The 14848-nt window shown below is 40.3% G+C and overlaps 1 non-coding gene across 1 annotated transcript; it reads right to left on the bottom strand.

Annotated features, from left to right (window-relative positions):
- Positions 1 to 3306: 3306 nt before the first annotated feature.
- On the bottom strand, positions 3307 to 3378 carry TRNAQ-CUG (transfer RNA glutamine (anticodon CUG)). The gene has a single exon. It is a non-coding gene; the product is annotated as a tRNA-Gln (tRNA).
- Positions 3379 to 14848: the final 11470 nt, after the last annotated feature.

Raw genomic sequence — 14848 nt, 5'->3', positions numbered from 1 at the left:
TATGAATGGATTTTTACTATTTTAGGGATAAAATGCTTCAATAATTAATAATTTGTGAAAAACTTTTTATTTTATGTAACATTAAGAATTAATAAAATTGAAATTAATATAAGGAAGTTACTATAAATATAAGAGTTCTTTAGATTGTTGTATAGGAAGAACATCATATACTTTTATTCTCAACAAATATTATAAATATTTACGTTAGAATAAAATGAAAATAATAAAGTTGCAATTATATCTTAATTCTTCATTTCTAGAATATTTAAAAATACCTTCAAAAACTATTTTCTATATTAACCTTGAGTCTTTAAACAAAAGTTCTATTTGACAATTTTTTTCATTTTGTCAAAATAATTTAAAAGCAAAATGTCTATTTTGTCACATTAAACTTTCACAAGGGGGAAACGTTCCAAAATGTTGTATTATATCATGATAAATCTTTGTTTATGCAAGTATAATAAAGTCTTTGAAGAAAAGAGGAAATGTTTAGAAGCAGTGAAGTCCATCTAAGTTAAAAGTGGGCATCTATTTTTTGGCCCAGCTGTGCTGTAAGGTGACTGAAGAAAAATCTAGTAAATGATATTGATACACAATAATATCAACCTTTGAAATTTTGACTAGTAAAGTTTTGATTATAATACAATTATTATAGTAATATATTAATATAAAATATAATACATTAATATAATGCTAATAATAATTAGTTTTTCAATAAAATTCTTAAATTTTTACATCCTGGCATTTTATTCACAGCAAAGGGGCACTACTGTGTAGCTTTGGCCATGACCTCAGACAAGTACTAATTTCATAGTCATTCATTCAGCATTTGCATGAATTATAACTTCAGCAAACAGTTCCAAAAATTATCTTTTATTATGATAAATGACTCCAGTATAATTTGATCCTTATTACAACATCCCACTTTGTGTATTATTGTTATTTTTCATTTTAGTTCCATTTTGTTTCTACATCTCAAAATTTAGTAATTATTAACTAGTATTTTAACAGATTATTTAACAAATATTAGTTTTGTAGAGACAGGGACTCACCATGTTGCTCAGGCTGGTCACCAACTCCTGGCCTTAAGTGATCCACCCACCTCACCCTCTGAAACTGTGGAAATTACAGGCATGAACCACTGTGCCCGGCCTATTTTAACAGATTCTGTGGCTGAATCATAATGAAAGAGAAAATTGATGGAAAAAGAAAAGTTTAGGAAGAAAAGAAATTATAGATAATCATATTGATGAACATAGTGGTCTAATATGCCTGAGGCTTCATATGACTAGGGAGAATTCTCTACCAATGAACTGTGCATCCTCAATGGTACTGTCATAACTAAATTCCTGCTATGGACTGAATGTTTGTGTCCCCCTCAAATTCATATGTGGAAGCCTCTCTCTCTCTTTCCTTCTCTCTCTCTCTCTCTTTCTCTCTCCCTCTTTCTCTCTCTCTCTCTCTCCCCCCAGTATAAGTGAGGATAGAGCAAGAGGACAGTAGGCTGCAAATCAAGAAGGGAGGGCTCACCAGACATTGAATCAGCTGGAACCTTGATTTTGGGTTTTCCGGACTTCAGAATTGTGAGAAATAAATGTTTGTTGTTTAAGTCAATAAACATTATATAGTTATAGTCGTCCAAACTGTCTAAAACAATTTCCTAGGCTTCTATGTAGCTAGGATGGCAGGCATGTGCCCTAAGTTTTGCCAATCAGTTGTATTTCTTCTTTCAGAAGAAACATGTTTATAAACAAGGGAGAAGAACTCCAAAATTATGTATTTTATCATGATAAATCTTTATGCAAGTATAATAAAGTCTATGAAGAAATGTTTAGAAGCAAATTAGGTCCATCTAAATTAAGGGTAAGCATCTATTTTCTTGCAACATTTGCCTTGGTAAGGGTAATGAATAGATATCTGCTAAATGCAGTTAGATATTTAAGCTTTTAGAGGCAGTGGTGGCATAAAGCCCAGCAAAGGCATTCCATGCTGGGGAACATAATGCTGCTAGCAGTTAACACTAGAAAATGCATGAGGAACAGAAGGAATGGGTAGTACAATATAAAAGGGTGAATAATCATTATGTGTGGAAGCATTTGGAAAATGAAAATGACAACTCAAAGTTATAAATTCTCCATTAAATGTATGGTTGCAGAATCAGGGATTTCCTCTGCAGTAAAATAATTTTTAATTTTTGTGACCCAAGAATTGCCATAATTCAAAATCAAATTTACATTATAAACAACTCTAGGTTTCCCATTAATGGAAAGATGAATGAATGAGCTGTGGCATGTTCATATTACACAGCAGCTAACATGAAATCAATGAATGAATGGTAGCTACATACAACAAAAGAGATGATTAATTTTAGCAATATAAGATTAAATGAAAAAAGATTATAATATATAGCCTGATACCCGGTATCCACAATTAAAATACACAATTTTATAAATACTAATAGATAAGATCAAACTAAGGAAAGCACTTTGGCCTTACTTCTTCAGAGACCCAGTAACTTCTTTGTCTTTCCTTAAGTTGTGACAAATCCAAACATTTACCAGAAAATAAACTAATGTGCAACAAGAGACATTTAGTTTTATGAAGACAAAATAATCACAGAGGCATCCTAGGATACAATTTTAAAGCTCTATCATTCTATGGGACATATTCAGCATTGACAGCAATTCTGTGTGGTGGGTTAATGTCACAGAAATGACCAACAGAGCACTTAGAAGGTGTATCTGGATATTTACTTACCGTGTTGACAGTGATTGAAGTTACCAAGTGAGGATCCAATAGTGTTCAAATACCTAAGAGAGTTTAAGCAATTTTTATTTAAAGTACAGATTTATTTTCACGAATCCTTGTTTCTCAGTGGCAAATGAAACACCTATAAATTCTAGTGATTGCACCTAAAAGGCATTATAAAGCCTCATTCTCTTGGGAAAAAGATACATACAAGAATCTTTCTTCTCCCTCAAATCTGTTGAGTCCTTTTTGTCCTCTGAAGTGAATTAACCGCATTTCATAAAGCAATAAATCAAATAAAAAGTTTAACTTAACTCAAATTATTTTGGGTATTAGAATATCTGTTAGGTGGTGGTGAGGAGGGTAGTAAAAGGAAGGAGGTAAGAGGAAGGGTCTCCTGCTCTGAACATAGAGCAGAGAGTCAGTGGGCCCCGCACAGAGCCCGCGTCATACTTTGGGTTCATATGAACTAGAGATTCCTGCCAATCATATCTAAGAGGGAAATTTATTTTAGAAAGAAAAAAATAGTGAAGAAGCAAGGGAAAAAAAAAACCCCATAGGTTCCACCGAGATTTGAACTCGGATCGCTGGATTCAGAGTCCAGAGTGCTAACCATTACACCATGGAACCTTGCGGCATGTAGTGTTATTAACATGCCTCCCTGAAGGAATATATGTTCATTTCAGAACTCAAGCTGTCTTGCCTTTGAGAACCGAAGTTTCTACCCTCATGTTCGTTATCTGCCGCCATCACACAAGTTCCCTTTTCGTTTCGCACAGGGCTCTTCGTGCAAGATCCAAGAGCAAATCGGCTTCCAGTGACAGATAAGGTAAGTCCGTGCCTCCCCTAGACTCTTAGCAACAGCCTGCGGGACCCCAGCCTCGGTTCTGCGGCCCTAAGCCGGGCTGCCCCCATGCAGGGGGAGAGGGCACCAACCTAGCCGCGCTGACAGATTGCGTTGTTGGAAGAACCGCGAGGCTCGCCGCCTCCCGAGCGTTTGTCCGGCGTTCTTTGCTCCTAACGCTAGGAACACTTTGGAAAGTTCAATTTCGTAACGTATAAATTATGGATGACTTCAACTGAGGCGGCTTGTCAACTAGTCCCGGCCGTGGCGTTGCCGAGGGTAAAAAACAAAAAACAGGACACCAAAAGCTGCTTTCTGCTTCCCAGGAAGGCTCCACCTCGTGGATACCAAACAATAAAGCACCGTTAAAAGCTCGAATATTTGCAAAGCAGGATTTTGTAATTAGTTTCTCACTGATAAAGCTTTGACTTGGTCTTTTTCAATGGGATTAACTGTGAACCTCTCCCAAAATATTCAGCAGTAAAAATTTACTGATGCCAAGACCCGGACGTGACTTGTCTAGGAGTGTTCATTGCAGGAGATAAAAGCGATCTTATGTTGTCAAATAGAAAGGCTGAGGAAGGAGGCAGAGGGTCTTTAAGAGTAAATAATCGCAGGTGATAGGATCTGAACCTTCCCAACAAGATCACATGAGAGGTATCGGCATCTGCCAAAATTACTTTATTGCCTAGAGACATCTAGTGTCATGGACAAAAATCCTTCCTGTTTAAATGAGGCGGCACTGTCACTACCAGGTTAAAATGGGCACCGCCCGTAGGGCCGTGTGCTCTGCTGCAGGAGCTGCAATGGCCGCTGTACAGTGGCAAAGAGAATATCCGTACATATCTCATCCAGTCCATCTTCTCCCAGCCCTATGACTTTCTGATCCACTCACTACCAGAAAGCAAGACAGAATGAAACCCTCTTACCAAACGGGATAACTAAAGCTGGTTTCCAGGAGCCTCGGGAACAAGAAACATGAGGATCCTAAGTATTTTCAATAAAAATCTAGCCCACTGGAGGCTTTTGAAAAACTGAAGGTCCATGTAACAAATTTAAGATGAGCATTTCTAAGGGCTAGGGCTTGTACCAAGTTCTGTGCTCTCTGAAAAAAAAAAAAAAAATTAAAAATATATGCCTGTAATGGTCAAAGCTGAAACAATTTGAGCAACAATAAATAGAAGACTTCAAACCAATCCCTACAGCTTCCCTGATGTGCAACAAATCTCAGTTTTTCAAGGAATCTCCTGAGCAGAATTCCAAATAACTCCACCCCTTCATTGTGGGCTCTGCATAGTGATTGCTCTACAGAATCCAGTATGAAAAAGGGTGGGAAAGTAAGCAATGAATAAATCCCAAAAGCACTACAGCAGCAGTGATAAGCCATGTTGATAGTATATAGTCTTGATATAATGTGATAAAAATGACACTTTAGGCCAAGCATGGTGGTTTATGCCTGTAATCCCAGCACTTTGGGAGGCCGAGGCAGGTGGATCACTTGAGGCCAGGAGTTCGAGACCAGCCTGGCCTACATGGTGAAACCCTGTCTCTACTAAAAATACAAAAATTAGCCAGGCGTGGTGGCAGATGCCTGTAGTCCCAGCTACTCAGGAGGCTGAGGCAGGAGAATCTCTTGAACCCGGGAGGCGGAGGTTGCAGAGAGCCGAGATGGTGCCACTGCATTCCAGTCTGCGTGACAGAGGGAGACCCTGTCTCAAAACAAACAAACAAGCAAAAAAACTCCACTTTACCTCTGCAGTCTTGCTCTCTTGAACCCCTAACTCCAATCTATTAATGAGAAAAATATCAGACAAATCCTAGTTGAAGGATATTCTACAAAATACCTGCTCAATACTCTTCAAAACTGTCAAGATCATCAAAATCAAGGAAAGTCTAAGAACTGCCACAGCCAAGAGAGCTTAGGGAGTCATGATGACTAAAAATAACATGGAATTCTGAATAGGATCTTGGAACAGAGAAAGGAAATTAGGTAAAAATGAAGGAAATCTAACATATTCATTTTAGTTAATAATAATGTATACATATTTGTTAATTGTTTGTAACAAATGGACCATACCAATGTAAGAGTTTAATAATAAGGAAAACTGAGTGTGGGGATATATGGGAACTCTCCTTTCTATCTTCCCAATTAAATGGAAACTATTGCTCATGGGAATAAGAACAAAAATGTGACCAAATGAAGTTATTTCTTCAAAATGAATTCAGAACCCTGGTTTGCAATGTACATCGGTACAATTCTCTCCTGTTTTTGCTTAATGAGCCACATTATCAGACCTAGTGGCACAGCTTGCACAGCCCACAACTGACCTGAGAGTATAAGGACTTGAAAATAGGAAGGACAAATTTTTGTGACATGCCCACTGCTGCCCTTAGTGCTGTGGACACAGAATTGAGCAGGACACTAAGCACTGGCCCTGTCTGTGGAGATTTCAGTTTGTAGTGATGGGATATTGGCTAAAAACTGTGAAGAAAGTAACACCCACACAGAGAAAGTTAGGGAAAACTGCAGGTGACTGGAAGCTAACAGCCTAGATAAACTGAGAAGCTGAAATAAGCTGGATATTTGAGTTTAGGCAGGGATTGAAGATGGTATTTAGAAGACAGTGTTGGCCCAAACCTTTTCACATACTATGAGATACAAGATAGGGGTGTAGTCTGTGGACTGGTTGTCTGGGTGGCCATACCATAGTGGAAGTAAAAGAAGAGCTGAGAAAAAGTTGAAGGATAGACTGAGACCGTGGATCTGGCCAGGGCTTCAAGGTTGTTTGTTTTAGGAGCACAAGTATCTGCTTTGAACTGTAAACATCACGGAGTGACAGAAGTGACTTTGGGGAACTTAGGAGATTCCCATTGTCCTTTTGCCCCTCAGTATAACTGAACATTTCTTTGTTCCCTGCCATGCTGAAGTTGGTTCTGCACCAGGAGCTACTGGTACCAGTCTTTGGGAATTGTCTTCATGTTTGCTCATAGTCATTTTATTTATTTCCCAAAAAACAAAATGCTGATGGAAAATTCCTCTCCCTCAAATTCCCAATGTCAAGAAGTTAGGAGAGCAAAGATTTGTACAATATTTTTTTGCTCTGGACTCCAGATCATATTGGATAAAATCTAGGAAATCCCTTTCTCAGAAAGATGCCCCTAGATACACACATATACCATTTTGAAAACTATCTCAAGGTGTTCATGAAACACTTGAGGTCCGTGGATCTCAGGCTAGAATTCTGCATTTGATATTCCTCTGTATGTCATCTAGCATAATTTTTAACTAATAAAAAATGAATTCTATAAGCAGAAATTAAGCATCATACTACTGAAGTAAAATTGTCTTTTAATTGTGCATGAACATTTAATTAATCTTGGTCTTGTAAATTAGGTCACGGGTGCACCCAAAACAAGCCAAAATACTAGTTAAACCAGTTCTCAGAGGGCTCTTGGGGTGTATATTCCTGACAGAGCAGTTTGGGGATACTTGATGCAGACATAAGTAGGTCAGACAGTGGAGAAGAACAGGTGCATATTTATCACAGGGTTATTGGACCTCTACTGAGATAATTTGTTATAGAGAATTGTACTGGTTTCTGTTTAATGCTGATTCTATCCTGTTCAAATAAGGAAAGTATACACTTCAAAATTGCACTATATACATTTATTCATTAAGGACGAATTCTCAAACTCTGAGCATCAGAGAGGCAGCCTCTTCCAGGTGCAACCCTCATGACTATAGCTGATTTTGGACCCCATTCTCCCAAATTATTTCTTATGTAATTATTATCATTATAATAAATGTGCACAATACATGATTTTATAAGCCAAATGGATTGGCAAGGTGTTTTTTTGTTTTGTTTTGTTTTTGTTTTTGTTTTGTTTTGTTTTCTATCAAAACACAAAGAAGCAGGGGACTGGACGTGTCAGGGCTGACTCGCGGGCTGTGTAGGGCTCAGAGGGCCGGGGGACCTGGGTCTGGTGGATGGGAGGGCGCGGTCCTGGGGCCGCGGCGGCCGAGAGTGGGAAATGGCGCGATGGAGCAGCGAGAACGTGGTGGTAGAGTTTCCTGACTCCCAGGCAACTGCGATGTCTGTGACTGTCTTGGGCAACATGCAGTGCTTTCTGGCGGCAGATTCTTATACATCGTCAATCTCGATGCCGCTTTCGAAGGTCACCGAAAGATCTGTCGCCAGAGCAAATGGAACATTGGAGCTGTGCAGTGGAAACCCCGTGCCAGTTTTGTACACTATTTTTCAGCTTCGGGGCGGGACCACTCTACAGACTGTCTGATTCTGTTCTTGTCAGGAAAGGCAGTCTGCAGAAGGAAAGCGTCTGAGCAAAGAAAGAAGAGCAATTTCGTCGGCTTGAGAAGTAACAGAAAGCCGCCCTTCCCAGCCATTTCCAAAACTGGGTCTGACTTTTAACCATGGATGTCCGAGGTTGCACTGATTTTCAGGGCTATTCTGAAAGAGAAAGGGAGAGACAGTCTCCTGCCTTTCCACTCTCAACCTCTTTCCTGGGTGATAGAAGGGAGCTCTTTTAGTCGGTTTATACCTCGGTGCCCTTATTCCCCTCTCACCCTCAGCCCCTGATCGTCTACTCTAGAGTTTTTTAACCTTGGCACTACTGGCAGGTTAGACCAGGTCATTCTTTGTGGTGGGGGCTGTCCTGTGCATTGTAGGAAGTTCAGTAGCATCCCTGGCCCCTACGTACTAGATCTCAGTAGTATCCTCCCCACCTCTTGTTATGACAATCAAAAATGTCTCTAGACACTGTCAGATGTCCTCTGGGAAGCAAAATCACCTCTGATTGGGAACCACTGATTTAGGCTGACACCTCAGTACTTCTACTCAGTGGATTAACGCTGCATTTGTTCAGGAGTACTAAGGAAGACAGCCTTTTTTTGTTGATTTGTTTTTTCACAATTAATCATTTTAAAGTGAACAATTCAATACCCTTCACTACATTCACAGTGTTGTGTAACCACCACCTTTATCTAGTTCCAAAACATTTCTATCCCTCCAGGGTAAAACCCCTTACTCATTAAGCAGTTTCTCCCCATTCCTCCCTCCCTCACAACCCCTGGCAACCACCCCAGTCTGCATGCTGTCTCAATGGATTGACCTATTCTGGATCTTTCATATAAATAAAATCATAAGAAAAACAAAGAAGCACAGCATTTTCCTGTTCCAAACTCTCTCTAAACTGAATTTAGGTTTCCTAGTAGCAACTGTCCAGTTGCTTTTCACTCCTTGTTCTATGACCTTGGGCAAGGAACTTAATCTGTCTGTGCTTTAGTTTCCTCAACTGTAAAGCTGGAATAAGAAGAACACTTACGGGTTATTGAGAGAATTCAATGAGAACTTTGAACAGTGCCTGACACTTCATAAGCACAACTGATTGTGGTTGTTATTGTTGCCCTGCTCTTTCTTTCTTTCTTTTTTCTTTCTTTCTTTTTTTTTCTTTTTGAGACAGAGTGTCGCTCTGTCACCCAGGCTGGTGTGATCTTGGCTCACTGCAACCTCTGCCTCCTAGATTCTAAGCCTTTCTCCTGCCTCAGCCTACGGAGTATCTGGGATTACAGGCACGCACCACCACTCCCGGCTAATTTTGTATTTTTGGTAGAGATGGGGTTTCACCATGTTGGCCAGGCTGGTCTCAAACTCCTGACCTTAGCTGATTCACCCACCTCAGCCTCCTAAAGTGCTGGGATTACAGGCATGAGCCACTGCACCTGGCTGCCTTGCTATTTCTTGATTCCTCAATTTTAGACCTCGTGCTGCATATCATCCAGGTACCCTGGCCCCATCCTGCATCTTGTTGTCTGCCCTGGCGCTGATCAGTATGGACATTTTCAATGGGCTTCTTTATCCTCTGACTCCTGCTTGAGTTTGGTCAAGAGAATACCTACGAGAGATCCAGAGGGAGGGTGAAGAGTGAGGCTGGTATATTTATCCTCTGGATCTGTTGGCTGCAGTCTGAATCCCCCAGGAAATGTCCCAACATCTGCCAGGAAGCCTCTCTACACAGCCCTCTCCAAAGAGCAGTAGGTCCCAGGCTCCATCTTATGCCCATCAAGCTCAAGGGTAGTGCGGATTACTAGCTCCAGTAATCCATAAAACCCTTGTTATTGCCCTACATGCTGCCCATTTATTTGCAAATAATAATTTAAATAAATTATCCTCAACTTTTCTAGTTCAAGTAAACATTCCACTTCCTGCTCATGTCCTGATTGATACAGATATCTAAAGACTTCCCACTCTGAAAGAAAAGATATATAGTTCTTCTATACAGCCTAAAACACAAATACACTTATCTACCCTCATCTTTCAATGTATTTGTATCATAGTATTGTGGCTAAATAATGTTAAGTGTTTTCCTTATTATGTCCATGGAAATATTGTTCACCGCAGGATCACTTGTATACTGTAACTACATTCTCTTGTTTTTCCTGATTTGAAAATACTGCCTCTTTTGTTTGTTTGCCTCCTTTCTGTGTTTCTAATACTAATTTGTCCTGCAACTCTCTTCCAGTGCTGCAAAATACTTCTGAATTTGGTCATTTTTCAGTTCCTTTTTTTAAAACTTGTCCAACCTGAACTGGTTAATCTCTAGGTCTGCTTTATAGAGATCATGCTGATGCTTCTCCATCTGCCGAAGAGCCAGCCCCTTTACCACTCACCTGTATTGAATCGTTTTTTTGTTAAGTCACAAATCTCTTGGTTTACTCCCTATTTTTGGTGGAGAAGATCCTCCAACAGCTTTCTGAGAAAAGAGAAATTTTTTGAGATTTTGCATTTGGCAATCTCAAGCCTCTTTGTGCTCAGATGCATTCCTAGCCACTCCCTTGGTCATCTCTGTAGTGCCAGTGGCTGGCCCCTGCCGCTGCATTTCCACTGATGGCCACTGACTTCTGCCTGAGTTCAGCCAATAGAAGACAATGAAGGAATGTTGAGAAGTAGAGGGAAGAAGAAGTCAGGATATTTCTTGCTTTCCCTCCCTGTTTCTTGCAGCATTTCTGGCAGCAGTTGTGTCTCCTCCATGGCTCCAGATCCTCCCAGACCTGCCTGCTCCAGAGGGAGATCCCACCCCTTGGGTTCAGATTTCTACCTCCCACCTCAACTGGCTTCTTTGATCTTCCACCACCTCTGTAACCAATTCCCTGCATGAAAGACACTGGAGTTTAAGTCCTTATGAGGTCTCTGTTTCCCGCTTATGACCTAAAAAATATGATGCATTTCTGAAAATATATTTATTCAAACTTCATAAATGATTTTAGTTTGGTCAGGTAGGGATTTCTAGTGTGAAAATAATTTTATCTTAAAATTCTGCGAGCATTACTCTGTTGTGTTCTTGTTATCAGTGTGGTAATGAATTTGAATGCCATTCTAAAATAGACACTCTGGATAATTCTTGGTTTTTTGTTTTGTTTTGTTTTTGTATTTGTTTTGTTTTGTTTTTGTTTTTGTTTTTGTTTTTGTTTGTTTGTTTTGGTCCCTTGTGCTGGGCAGTAGGTGGATCCTTTGGATCCTTTTTAGGTTTAGAAAATTTAAAAGGTCGGGCGCGGTAGCTCATGCCTGTAATCCCCGCATTTTGGGAGGCCAAGGTGGGCGGATCACCAGAGGTCAGGAGTTTGAGGCCAGCCTGACCAACATGCAGAAACCCCGTCTCTACTACAAGTACAAAATTAGCTGGGCGTGGTGGTGCAAGCCTGTAATCCCAGCTACTTGGGAGGATGAGGCACAAGAATCGCTTGAACCTGGGAGGTGGAGGTTGCAGTGAGCCGAGATCACGCCATTGCACTCCAGCCTGGGCAACAAGAGCAAAACTCAAAACTCCATCTCAAAAAAATAAAAAATAAAAAATAAAAAAATTGAAAAAAGAGAAAAGGAAATTTTATTGCATTCATTAATAGTTTTCCCTGTATATTTTCTTTGTTGTCTTTCCATGAAACTTTCAATCACATTGTTGATACTTCTAGACTTGTCTTCTAATTTTCTTATCTTTTATTCTATTTTTCGATTTTTCTTTTTTGTCCCTCTTTGTGGGAAATGTTCTCAACTTTGTCTTCTAACCCTTGTTAAACTTTTTTCTATCATCATATTTGTTATTTTCTTTTCTCTTTTGAGATAGGGTCTTACTTTGTCACCCAGGCCGGAGTGATCTCAGCTCACTGCAGCCTCAGTCTCCCAGGCTCAAGCGATCCTCCTGCTTCATCCCCTCAAGTAGCTGGGACTACAGGTGTGCACCACCATGCCTGGCTAATTTTTTTGTATTTTTCGTGGTTATGGGGTTTTGCCATGTTGCCCAGGCTTCTTTTCCTTTTTTTTTTTTTTTAATATTATTCTTTGGAGAATAATATTTAATCCTAAATAAAATATTTAGGATTAAAAGGAAGGATTTTTTAAAAAATTAGAATGGTGGCCAAAGGGAAAAGCACATTTCTTTTTCTCCTTTAGATGTTGCCCTTTGATGTAACTGTAGTACATTCAAGTGGACCTGTCCACTAGGAGGACTCAGGAGAGAAGTTGGGCCTGGAGATAAAGATCCAGTTGTCATCTTCATGGAGATTGCCAAGGAGGGGAATAATGGAAACATGAGAAAAAGGCTGCTGACAGTCTTGGAAATAACTTAGTGATCTCAACTTCTGCCTGCAGCAACTTGGGGGTTCCTTTCTGGTCAGACACCTTCTGGAAATTTTTGTTTTTAATGAACTGAGATTTTACACCTTCACCTTCAATTTGCAGTTTAATACCTTCAGCATGGGCAGGGTGATCAATATACCCTGTAGATTCAAACCACAGTGACGTGCTTCCACAGCCATACTCTCAGAGCTTCCCTAACACTACATAATTTTCTTGGCTGACATACTCCTGCCCCGTGCCCATATTTGTTATTTTCAAGGGTTCTTGTTCCCCTTGATGCTCTTTAAAAAGTAATAGCATGTTAGTGAGCTATGACAGCACCACTGCACTCCAGCCTGGGCCACAGAGTCAGCCCCTGTCTTGAAATGATAATAATAATAATAGAATAGTATCTTATTATTCTCGTATATACAGAATGCTTTCTTATTTCCCTAAGGATGTTTTTGTTTTTTGCTTCTGTTACCTATTTATCTCTATTTCCACCAGGCTCTCTTTCTTTCATTTGTTTGCCTTGGTACCTATCTTTTCTCCAATTTCTGGTGGCACATAGCAGTTCAGTCATATTTAGGAGGGAGACCCCCAAACCTAATTCGTACTATGGGCATGGTATGCCAATAAATAGGCCTCATTCTAGAATGATTGTGTATGATAGGCCATTTCAATCCAGACCCTTGATACGTCCATATCTATGGGTCAGTTTTCTTATGATGGTCCATTTTCTTGGAGAGCGGAGTCTTTCAATCTTCTGCATGTTTAGGGCTAGAGGTAGAGAAAGCTTAGCTGTCCATACTTTCTGAAACAGAAAGGGAGCTTCAGGTGTCCTATAGAGACTTTCATTCCATCTCCCAATTTTCAACATGCACTTCACTCCCTATTTCAATTATACCTGGTATCCTTAAGTCAAGAGCATCTCTGGAGCTTTCCCCAAAATAAACCCTCTATGAAGGAGCGGCAGTACAGACTAATGAGCCTAAGGTTACATGATTCTAACAACTCTTTTTTTTGTTTGTTTGTTTGTCTTTGAGATGGAGTCTTGCTCTGTTCCCCAGGCTGGAGTGCAATGGCACGATCTCAGCTCACTGCAACCTCCACCTCCCAGGTTGAAGCGATTCTCGTGCCTCAGCCTCCCAAGTAGCTGGGATCACAAGCGCACGTCACCAAGCCCGGCTAATTTTTGTATTTTTAGTAGAGACGGGGTTTCACCATGTTGGTCAGGCTGGTCTTGAACTCCCGACCTCATGATCCACCCACCTCGGCCTCCCAAAGGGCTGGGATTACAGGCATGAGCCACCGCGCCCGGCCAGTTCTTCCAACTCTTAAGCCTTTCCAAGAATCTGTGATATCAACTTCATTATTGTTGGCTTCCCACCTTGCAAACAGTTAGGTTTCAGCTTTATCCACTCTAATTCAATTACTATTTATCCAACTCCCTTCTGTCTCCCAAATTTTGTTGATAACTGTGGTGTCCACCTAAATTCATGTTTCCTCTTCCATAGTACAGTGTTGTCTGTGGGAATAAGCTACCCAGCCAAAGTCTCTACTTACCAGGTCTCCTTACACCTCAGTGAGGCCATATGATTAGTTATAATCAATAAATCATGAATGCAAGTAGCATGTTTTTCTCCAGGCCTTTAAGAAGTGTGCACTTTCCCAAGCTTTAGGGGATAATAGATTCATAAGATGGAAGGGGCCTGGAACCTTGAATCACCACAAGGACAAAAAACAGGTTCTTCTTTCTTTGCTGACACAAAAATCTGCAATCGACTGTTACATGAGTAAGACATAAATCTCAGGCCGAGGAGGGCGGATCACCTGAGGTCGGGAGTTTGAGACCAGGCCTGACCCACATGGAGAAACCCCCGTCTCTACTAAAATTACAAAAAACTAGCCGGGCGCGGTGGCGCATGCCTGTAATCCCAGCTACTCGGGAGGCTGAGGCAGGAGAATCGCTAGAATTCGGGAGGCGGAGGTTGCGGTGAGCTGAGATGGCGCCATTGCACTCCAGCCTGGGCAACAAGAGCGAAACTCTGTCTCAAAAAAAAAAGACATAAATTTCCATTGCATCAAGCTACTTTAATTTGGGAAGCCAACAATGTCTTTACTGTCTGTTATTTGCTCTCATGCTCTCTTCATCATTGTAGGTTTACACATTTTTGAATTGCTTTTATTGTCAACTTACGGGCATCTTAAGAAAGCAAAAATAAAGTCCTGGGTTTCACTACCATTTTAACCAGAAGTCCCCTTGAACAATATGACCACTTGAGCCAAATGTTTGACTACTGAGTAACATCAAAGTGCTTGTATCTAGGGACTACTTTTTCCCTGTTCCAGCAATAAAATACTATTTCTGCCCCTTCATTTTTAAACCTGAATAATGATGTTTGCGTCACATAGTAGAAAAACAAAGAAAAAAATCCACTATGATCCTACAACCCAGACACAACTGGTAATGCATTGGTGTATTCTCCCACACCTCCCAAATATGTATAATGCAAAAATTTTACTTGAGGTTACACAATATATGCATTTAAAAAATTCTCCTCTTTTCATTTAACATTATATCACATGCTTCTTGCCTGAACTATCACAATCTTTTCGAAAATAC

The sequence above is a fragment of the Pongo pygmaeus genome, chromosome 5 (assembly GCF_028885625.2).
Source record: "Pongo pygmaeus isolate AG05252 chromosome 5, NHGRI_mPonPyg2-v2.0_pri, whole genome shotgun sequence".
Classification (NCBI taxonomy): Eukaryota; Metazoa; Chordata; class Mammalia; order Primates; family Hominidae; genus Pongo; species Pongo pygmaeus.
The sequence above is the reverse complement of the archived record's forward strand: the minus strand, read 5'-3'. Positions and strand labels throughout refer to the sequence as shown.